This window comes from Sphaerodactylus townsendi, linkage group LG11 (assembly GCF_021028975.2).
Source record: "Sphaerodactylus townsendi isolate TG3544 linkage group LG11, MPM_Stown_v2.3, whole genome shotgun sequence".
In the NCBI taxonomy this organism is placed as follows: Eukaryota; Metazoa; Chordata; class Lepidosauria; order Squamata; family Sphaerodactylidae; genus Sphaerodactylus; species Sphaerodactylus townsendi.
The window spans coordinates 11,543,889-11,554,826 of NC_059435.1; the positions used below are offsets into that span (position 1 = coordinate 11,543,889).

At 43.6% G+C, this 10,938-nt stretch overlaps 1 pseudogene; it reads left to right on the plus strand.

The window, feature by feature from the left end:
• Positions 1-1,588: 1,588 nt before the first annotated feature.
• On the plus strand, positions 1,589-10,505 carry LOC125440570 (annotated as a pseudogene).
• Positions 10,506-10,938: the final 433 nt, after the last annotated feature.

Genomic DNA, 10,938 nt, shown 5'->3' on the forward strand with positions numbered 1-10,938 from the left:
GAATTCTAATTGTCAAGATCAACCACCTCAGTAAAAAGGAAAAAAAATGAATTCCACTTTGTAACCAACCCGAACATGGCTCTCAAATGGCAGCTTGGCTGTGGATGCAACCCTATCTTCACACTTTCCATTGCTTCATTGTTAACACTTCCTCTATACTGAGGAGATAACAGTTTCCATTGCTGCAGAGCAAGAGGCACCAAATATACCCGCCATGTTCTCCAGAGAATCAAGTCAGAATGTCACTTCCTGTTGATCTTTCCGTTCCAAAAACTGATGCTTAGGTTTGTATTGACCCAAAATGTCTACATCTTACTGCCACAGATGAAAGAAAAACTGGTCACCTCCCTTTTGAAGTATCAACGAATGGTAAGCTTTAACTGAGCATGTGTAACTATTCTGGGTTTTTTTTGGTTCTTGAATGCATGGAAATCTGTCTAGGAATGTATTTTTCGTGCATAAGGTCCACCTTGGTTGAAGCATTGTCCCAAGCACTCAGATACAAATGGGTGCAATGACCACCCTATTCCACAACCTATCTTCTAGGTCTGGGCCCCTTCCACACGCGCAAAATAATGCGTTTTCAAACCACTTTCACAACTGTTTGCAAGTGGATTTTGCCATTCCGCACAGCTTCAAAGAGCACTGAAAGCAGTTTGAAAGTGCATTATTCTGCATGTGCGGAATGAGCCCTGGTCTTATGGAGTCTTTATGACCTCCTTGGTCACCATCCCTTTGCTTTTCAAAGGGCCTAGCAGTCCCTGAGGTATTCCTTTTTGAGAAGCCCCGCAGGAAATTGGCTTTAAAATGACCTCAGACAGTGGAAGGACCAGGTATCATCCATGAGCAGACCAGTGGATACATCATAAAAATGGTTTTCCAAAGATTCTTTGGGCTTGAGGCATGCCTAGTTTGGTGCTGCAGAATGCTGAGGGGGAAGTCTGGTGTGATCACCCCTAAACAAAGCCATTCACATATTTCTTTTGTTTTGCTATATTATAATAAAGAATGGTTTGTACTTTTTCTCTTGTAGCATTTTTCTTATATACTTGTCCAGTGTGGGTGTCTTATCACTTCACTTCAGTTGTTTTATTTAGGAGATCAGATTCTGTCCTCCTCACTCACACACACACTCACTTGCGCGCGTGTTCTGGCTGTTTAAATTTCTTCTTGCTGAAGTTTAATTATTTAGGCCCATGAGTACGCTGATGAATCTACAGTGTTCTTCATTGTTCTATTTCTGCAATGTTTCTATGAGTTGACGGTTGTGAGGAATTCATAATAAAAGGGAGTGGTATATGTGTGGTAAATCGTTAAACACTTCTCATGGACCATTAAAGTTTTTACCTACTCAGTGGCCGTTTCCAACCATGGTTACGCGGTGGGGTTGGGTCAGCTAATGCAATGACGCTGACTCCAACCCCCCCTGGAGACCATTACACGCATTTAACGTCTCCAGAAGAAACTACTGGGACGTATGGGCGCTGCCAAGGCCTGCCATGCCTGCCTGCCCGATTGACGACCTTTCCCTAGACCGCCCCTCAAGGTCGCAAGGCCGAGGCCAGGGGACACGCGATCTCCTGTCCTTATGCGGGACCGCCTGGAGTCGCGAGGGGCAGGGAGGCTGCAGTCCCCCAGCCTCGGCGATGTGCTGGACGGTAAGTTGCATGGGACAGGGGGGAGGGATGGCGCCTTCCAGCCGCTGCCGTTTGCACGAACAGCTCCCTGGGGGACGGCGTTTTTGCCTGTGCGGAAAGGGCCAGATTTTGAAAATTGGTCCACTTTGGTATATGTGAAGAATCATATGTTATACCATAGATCTGGCATAGTGATCCACCCCCCGTGTTATTCCCCTTCCCCCAAAACAAATGAACTTTGTGTCTCTTGATAATGTACCGTCCCTGACGAAGACCTCTTCTGAGCTGAAGTAAACATGTTTTCTTCTGAAATGTCACAGAGAAGTCATAATTCTGGGTTGCTGCCCACAGCCTCTGAGATTTTTCACCATCCGTGCTTTCTCCAATTCTGTGGGGAGATCCAGAAGATGAAAACAACATGAAAGGTGCTACTAATATCTTTTGCAGCTGGAGGCAGGCTGGCAATGGGCACTTTTCACTGAATGGGCCCTGTTATTGCAGCAACAAAGTCAGGGCCATTTAAGTGGCCATTTGATGCTAAGAGACACTTCTGTAACAATGTGGGAGGAATTGAACTGCTGTCCAGGAGGAAGGTTATCCGGCCAGATAGTGGGAATCTTGTATTTTGTATTAGTGATTCTGCCCTGGGCAGTGTGTGATGCTCCTGGTGCTCAATGCATCCTCTGTGACCCTCTTCCAATACTGCACAAATATCACCAGTCGGGGTTTTTTATCATCGGTGGAATTCTTTCCCAAATCTACATCTCTTATGATCCATTAACATTCAAGCACCATCCTTCCCAGGTTGAAACTGGTGAGCACATGTAAGTAGTTGGATTTAAAGATTAAATTAATGTCATTCCTGGAATTCTGCCTTTCTTCCAAAGGGCTGCTCTTCTCCCTTCTGGCGATTCATAGCCACCTTTCTGTCAATGGGCAGATTAATTTTATTTGCGCTTTGTGGGTGTTTAATCTGCCTTGGTTCAGAGGTTTTCAGCCTGGGAGGTCAGGGATTCTCTGGGAGACAGTGGAGTTATTGCAAGGGACCTAAGAATCCATGTGTGATCTAAGGATTCCTGTTTTGTTCTTTATATATTTCTCCATTGACAGATAACAATACTGTGACTAGTATATTGTGGGAAGGGAGCACGTATGGAATTTGTTCATGTTGAAATTGGTTCCTTATCCTCCAAATGTTTGGAAACCAGAGCATTAGTTCCTAGGTGAAGTTAAAAGTAGGATTAAGATCTGATTCTTTGGCTCATTCCGCACATGCAGAATAATGCACTTTCAAACTGCTTTCAGTGCTCTTTGAAGCTGTGCGGAATAGCAAAATCCACTTGCAAACAGTTGTGAAAGTGGTTTGAAAACGCATTATTCTGCATGTGCGGAAGGGGCCTTTCATCAGCTAGAAAGAGTTTCTAAGTATCCCAGTTAAACCTACCGTACGTGCACAAATTGGAATGGGAATTGTTCCCACTCATTTTCCTGTTTTAGGGTATAGCTTTTCTTTTCTTTTTCCTTTTTTGGGTCTTTTCTAAGGAGACACAATTTCACATCTCTGCATTTCTTCCAAAGGGCTGCTCCCCATCCTTCTTGAGATCCACTCTAATCAGTTTCACAATATTCTGTGATTGTAGGATCCTGACTCAGAATTATCAGCACATCCTGGCTTTGGCATTTGCCATTCAGGAGATCAATGAAACCCCCCGACTGTTACCCAACATCACGCTTGGCTTCAGCCTCTACAACAGCTATTTCAGCACAAGCAGGACCTATCAGGCCTCCATGGAACTCCTCTCCGCACGGGGCAGAGTCATCCCCAACTACAGGTGCAGCTCCCTCAGCAATCTGGTCGCTGCTATTGGGGGACCGAGTGCTAGTTTTTGTTATCACATGGCAACCATTCTGAGCACCTACAAGATTCCACAGGTAATGAGTGTGCTTCAGCCATGGGCTGTTAATTCACATTCCTTTACATTTTTAGTGATGATGTTATGGTTTCCAGGTAGAAAGAGGCATAGCAGAAACAGAAGTACATTCTGCTTGCCTCTCAAAAAGATTAACTCTTTGCCCTCACACAGAATTATTTTTCCACACTATTTTTCAGCACAGGCTCTCAAGCTCAGATCCCTTTTACACACAGAACTCTTATTCACAAAGCACTTTTTCCCACACAGAGTCGTAATCTCACTTAATCACACATCCTCTCAATCTATCACACAGAGTTCTCTCTCTGTGGCTCATTCCGCACATGCAGAATAATGCACTTTCAAACTGCTTTCAGTGCTCTTTGAAGCTGTGCGGAATGGCAAAATCCACTTGCAAACAGTTGTGAAAGTGGTTTGAAAACGCATAATTTTGCGTGTGCAGAAGGGGCCTCTGTGTTTCATCACAGGCCCTCGATCTCATCAAACTCTCAAACTAAACTCAAAACTCTGAACTGACTCCCTCTGTCTCCACGTCCCTTTTATAATCTCTCTCTTTTTATAATCTTCTCTCTTATAATCTCTCACAAAAACCAACCACAGCTCTACCACCTTATATGGCCGCACCTTCTCTCTCCCTCCTATTCAGCACTCAATTTAAAGATACTCGACATACAATAAATTCAATGCAATCTTAAAATCGTTACAGAAGGCCTTCAGATTTTTTTTCAGGTTTCCCTTTGTCAATGTTGTCTACTCTAACATTACTGCCCTTTTGCTGAACAACCTATGTGAAGGCTCAGAAGAAGATTAAAATGCTCCCATCTGCAGGACGTATTCATCTTATGTTCTTATCAGGTATTTTGGGACTGAGGTAAATTTTATGATGCATTTGGCTAGATGCCGCATTGACCTTGATTAATTAGTTAACTAACTGGACACGCCAATGGAGGAACAACCTGCAGCCATGCATTTTGAATTCTTCATACAGGCTCAGTGAAGTGAGAAATGGAAATATTAAGAGGCAGATGTAGCCAGCCAGTTTTTCAGCTGGTGAGAAAGGTCGAAAAATTCCCTGCGCGCTGCCAAAAAGAACTCTGCTGGGCATTAGGGATTCTGTACAGGCCAAAATTCCGTGCAGAGGTGCACAGAGAAAAATTGGTCAAGGTAGAGGGAGAAAGCTGGTTGCACCCAACTCAGAATTGGGATTCACATGTTCCAGTTGGGGAATTCAACCCCCTACCATACTGTAATGTTTATTTTTGTAATGGTTCTTTGCATCTCCTTCTTATCTTAGGTAACATATGCTTCTACTCCAGTAAAGAATGACCAAAGCCAACCTGCTTCTGTTCATCACATGTTTCCAAATGGGGCCCATCAATATATGGGAATTCTCCAATTACTGCTGCATTTCAGTTGGACGTGGATTGGAGTGATGTATACAGAGGAACTCTATGGGGAAAATTTTGTAAATGATGCGCTTCCCATGTTTTTCAAGAGAAACATCTGCTTTGATTTCATAGAAAAATTTCCCACTGTATCTGTTTCCACTGCAATTGCAGATATGATATCAGAAGGGAAGGAATTGTTTAGCTTTGCCATGAGAAGCTCAGCCAATGTGTTAGTTGTCTGTGGTGAAAGTCAAACCATGGCAGTTATGAGAACATTGCTGCACTTCTTAGCATTTGACAATGAACCTGTAGAGACAAAAGTCTGGATTATGACTGCTGAGATGGAGTTCACATCAGTTGCCTTTCAAAGAGGGTGGAGCATACAGTACATCCATGGGGCAATCTCTCTCTCAGTGCCTTCCAAGAAGTTGCTCGGATTCCAGAAATTCATTCAGACGAGGAATCCTATAGTGGACAATGAAGATGGCTTCATAAGAGTCTTCTGGGAAAATGCATTTGCCTGTTCTTTGTCTAAACATGTGGAGCAGCAGAAAGTGGAACCAATTTGCACTGGGTGGGAGAAACTGGAGGATCTTCCCAAGACCGTTTTTGAAATGAGCATGACTGGCCACAGCAGCAGTGTGTATGATGCTGTCTATGCTGTAGCCTATGCCTTACATGCCATGCAATTACATAGATTCAAGCAATCAGTAATGGACAATAAAGAAAAGGTGAAACTTCTGAATCAAAAGCCGTTTCTGGTATATCCTGAGTAGAAAAATGATAGAAACCTCATTGGACATCCATCATGTCCTAGACAACATACAAGTAATCTCTCTCAAGACAGGATAGCTTTAGCTTTTTTTAAATAGCCAGTTACCTTGTGTTCCTATGCAAATGAAGAGTGTGCTAGTAAAGGTTACACACAGAGAGGATCTTCTGGATCAACAGCCATTTCAATAAATTCTGAGTGATCTATGGGTAGAAACTTCTCCATACATATAGGTACATCAACCAGTACTAGACTGAAGAGTAAGATGTATCTTCACCAAGATTGATCTGATGAATGACGGTGTTCCAGGTCTGCCATAGTTCTGATTTTATGCCCAGTGGATACGTAGAACATGCTTTCTGAAATTAGTTTGGTCAAGAAAAATGACTACAACTCACTGTAACCAGACATATGAAGTCATATCACAATACAAATATAGAAAGGAACTAAGATTTTTTTTCATTGATCTGAAAATCAGAGGCCCTTTCCGCACAGTTAACAACCAAAGGCCCTTTAGGGATGGCATAAGTAAAACAGCTTGTCCCTAAGGGGAGCTGTTCGGGTCAGGGCGCGCAGCTGCATTGAAGCAAAGCACTGCTCTCGGCCTCCCCTCAGTGCATCGGTCAGGCAGCTGTTTCCCAACCTTGCTCCCCGAGCGAGGTTTTCTGGAAACAGCGGCTTCCAGCCGCTGCCATGTGAACAGCAGTGGCTGGAAGGCGCCATCCCCCCCTTTTCCAAACAACGTACCTTCCCTGCAACCTTCCGGCATGTTGCCCAGGCCTGGGGGCACGCCCCCTCTGCCCTGCGACTCCAGAGGATTGTATACGCTGATGCACCCCCCAGCTGTGCAGAAATGGCCAGAGAGAGAAAATTCCCACCATGAAAGCTGATACAGTGTCTTTGCAATGCTGTTGTGGAGGGTGGGGGGGGGTGTTTTTCAAGTTAGAGGCACCAGTTCTGCAGGATGGATGCTGTTGACCCTTCCAACAAGAACTGCAATGTTTGATTAAGTTTAGGTCAGGAAGTCCAATTGTATGAGCTTTCATTTTTCCTCCATTGGGAACAATAGAGGTTGGATGGGGACATTCTGTTTGTGGGCTAATCAAATTGTACCTCATAATCCAACCTTTGCCAACCATTCTTTGGATTTTTCTAAAAAACAATTGGGTCTAGTAAGCACAAATCCAATAAAATTCATCTGGGGGTGCACATCCATAATTGTTCCAAGGGATAAACCTACTGTGTGCCAGCCATTTATTTGGTAATCATGTACACAGAGTATGGTATGGACCTCCTTCATCTCATTTGATTTTCATGCTATTTGCATTCCTGGCCTAACTGAAAGCACTTTTCTCATCTTGAGCTCCGGTTTCTCTTTGCATTTGTCTTCCAGACAACACAGACCTTGTTGTGTAGGCCCACGATTTGCTAAAGCCTAATGCTTGCTTTCTCCCTTCTTGCTTAGCTCCACCTCTTTCTGAGAGGAGTCACATTCAATAACAGTGCTGGGACAAAGGTTGCCTTCAACCAAAATGGAGAGCTAGAAACTGGATTTGATATTATAAATTGGGTCACATTTCCAAACCAGTCTTTCCTTAGAATCAAAGTTGGGAAGATAGACCCTGGGGCTCCCTCACACGAAGTGCTCACTATTCATGAAGAGGCCATTATATGGCCCAGCAGGTTCAACCAGGTATGATCCAAGCACATTTCAAGAACCATGGTCCATTATTGATATTCTGAAGTATATCTCTTCTAACTAGGGTTCCTAGCCTAGCTTCTCCTTCCAGAGGTAAACAAAAATGGGGGATTGGACAACGTTCTGCAATCCCATAATCTATATTCTGATTTCTCAAATCTCTATTCTGAAACTCAAGAAGATCTGGAGAAAACATGTTTACTTCAGCTCAGAAGAGGTCTTCGTCAGTGACGGTAGATAATCAAGAGACACATCCATGTTTATTGGCCTGTGAGGAAGTGGCCTCACAGTGTCGAGGCTGCACATGTACAGTGTGAAAGGGTAACACACTGTTAAAACCCAAATTCATCATGAATCGATTAGCCAGAAACACCTAATTGAACCATTGAAGTAAAGAACCTCCCATACCATCTAACCAACTGAAGAAATATACAAAGCTCAAAGAAGGCCCTTTCTGCACGGGCCATAAACATGGCCCTGGGGATGGCAAAAACGGTGCCCTGGGGACGGCCAAAGCAGTCGCACAGGGCAGGGGGGCATGTCCCCTGGCCTCGGTGACGTGCCGAACTGCCGTAGAGACGGTAGGTCGACCGGGCGACGGCACAGTACGGCACCGTTGTCCCGGTAGTTTCATGCGAACGGTCCCAGAGGGGTTGGGTCAGCGTCATGTACACCAACCCAACCCCCACCGTGGCCATGCGGAAATGGCCTTAGAGTTGTGACTATGCGAAATACTGAAGTTTTTAAATAGTTATCTCTTGCTTGATTTCCATCCACAGAAATGCCTCCTGGTTTTATGTAGTTCTATAAAATTTAAAGGTAGGAATGAGCATAGCAAGTTTAGGATTCCCTATCATCATGATTCTATCTCACAAAAGCACCTTTGAAACAGAAATACATTTAGATCCACAAAGCTAAGGGGGAGTTATGAAAACATATGGGGATGTGTACATTTTGCTCTAGACTTGTAAGGTATGGGTAAAAGACTCCAACAATGATAGAAGTTGTGGATTTTGAATTGATACCAGGAGTACCATACCCACATGTTTTCTTCCTGATTTGGTAGAAAGAGAACTCTTGGCTATTAAGCAATTAGTCCCAAAGCATATGTTTTAAATGATTCAACGTTCTTCTTTTTCCTTGATGAAAGACGCTGCCCCTTTCCAGGTGTAACAAACCATGCCTGTTGGGTCAGAGTAAGACAAAGAAAGAAGGGAAACCATTTTGCTGCTACAATTGTATTCCGTGTCCACAAGGGAAGATTACAAACCAGATAGGTAAGAGGAGTTGTATACACTGTGTACACTTAATGGAATATGTAAACTATAATCTGGATCATAAATAATATAATAAAACACACATTTCCAGAATGCTGGCAAATATTACTCATTTTACTGTTATGATACTGATGAAGTTTGACTGAGTGCCTGGAGTGAGTGAACTGTTGTGTACAGCATTTACTTCGATGGGAAAAAAGGAACAAAATACAACATACCCATGAAGGCCAGTGCTAGGAGTGTTACTTAGGCTCATTCCGCACAGGCAGAATAACGCACTTTCAAACTGCTTCCAGTGCTCTTTGGAGCTGTGCGGAATGGCAAAATCCACTTGCAAACAGTGGTGAAAGTGGTTTGAAAAGGCATTATTTTGCGTGTGTGGAAAGGGGCCTTAGGGGTAGAAAACCACCTCATTTAGTAGGGATTCCCTTGCCCAGTTGACTACTAAAATTCCAGCAGCTTCTGTATTCAAGTGGAGTCTGACTTACTGCAAGTATGACTGGTTGAGCGGAGTCGAAACTCATCTTTCCACAATTCAAAGTCTCATTCCACATTCCAGTTTGTGCTGATTGCTTTGAGCTCTATTTTGCTATGTATTGTATTTATTGAAACAGTTTATCTCCCTTCTCACTTGCAAAGCAAGATTCAGAGTGGCATATAAAAACAAAAAATAATGTGAGTCAAGCACACCAGCCTGAAAATTGCAATGCAATCATGAAATTGAAGCACTGCATAAGTATACCTGTATAGCAACCCAAATTTCATTTTTCAGACATGGATGACTGTTTCCAGTGCCCTGAAGATCATTACCCTAGCAGACACCAAGATTCATGCCTTCCCAAAGACGTCAGCTACCTGTCATACGAAGAGCCTTTAGGGACTAGTTTACATGCTATTTTGGCTGTTTCCCTTTCTTTCATCACAGCTTGGGTCTTGGGAACTTTCGTGAAGCACCAGAACACGCCTATTGTGAAGGCCAACAACCGCAGCCTCTCCTACATTCTCCTCGTCTCTCTCTTCCTGTGCTTCCTTTGTGCTTTGCTCTTCCTTGGAAGACCTGAGAAAGGGACCTGCCTCATCCGTCAAGCTGCATTTGGCTGCATTTTCTCAGTGGCTGTTTCTTGCGTGTTGGCCAAAACCATCACTGTGGATTCTAGCCTTTGTGGCTACCAAGCCAGGGTCCAAGATGAGGAAATGGGTCGGGGGAAGACTGGCTTGGTCGATAGTGGTCTCCTGCTCCCTCTTTCAAGCCATTCTTTGCACTGTGTGGCTTGCAACCTTTCCTCCCTTCCCACATTTTGATATGCACTCAGAAACTAGAGAAATCATTGTGGAATGTAACGAAGGGTCAGTGGCCATGTTTTACTTTCTCCTGGGCTTTATGGGGTTCCTGGCAGCTGTGAGCTTCACTGTGGGCTTCCTAGCCAGGAAGTTACCAGATAGTTTCCATGAAACCAAATCCATCACTTTCAGCATGCTGGTCTTCTGCAGTGTTTGGATGACCTTTGTCCCAACCTATTGGAGCACCAAGGGGAAATATATGGTAGCTGTGGAAGTCTTCTCCATCTTGACCTCCAGTGCTGGTTTATTGGGATGTATCTTCTTCCCCAAATGCTACATCATTGTGCTGGAGAACCCGGGATCTCAACAAATGCAAGAAGGAGCAACTTATAAAGCAAAAAAGGTGAAGAATACATTCATGTTTTTTGCTGTAGGATGGTGTCTTAAAGTCATCGACATGCGAAGTGATTCTTTGCTCCAAATTCTGTTCCCTCACACAGATACCACCAGTGGGTCCTGAACCCAAATCACCTGTTCTGTTCAATGATAGGGCACTTTAGAATGGTCTTTCATTTTAGGGTCATCACTAAGGGATGTACCTCTAATTTATTCACTCCCACTATTATTGCTAGTCTTAGTAATTGCCTAGCCAAAATTCAGTGAGTTGAATTTTAATTGCCAAGATCAACCACCTCAGTAACAAGAAAAAAAAATGAATTCCTCTTTGTAACTAACCTGAAACTGCCCCCCAAATGGCAGCTTGGCTGAGGAGGCAACACTATTTTCACACTTTCTATTGATGCATTCTTAACACTTCCTTAATACTGAAGATGCCACACTTTCCACAGTTGCAGAGCTTGAGGCAAAATATATACCCACCACACACACACAAAGCCTTTATTGGCATCATACAGTAAAACAATTTGTAACCAAAAACGTTTTACAACCAGAAT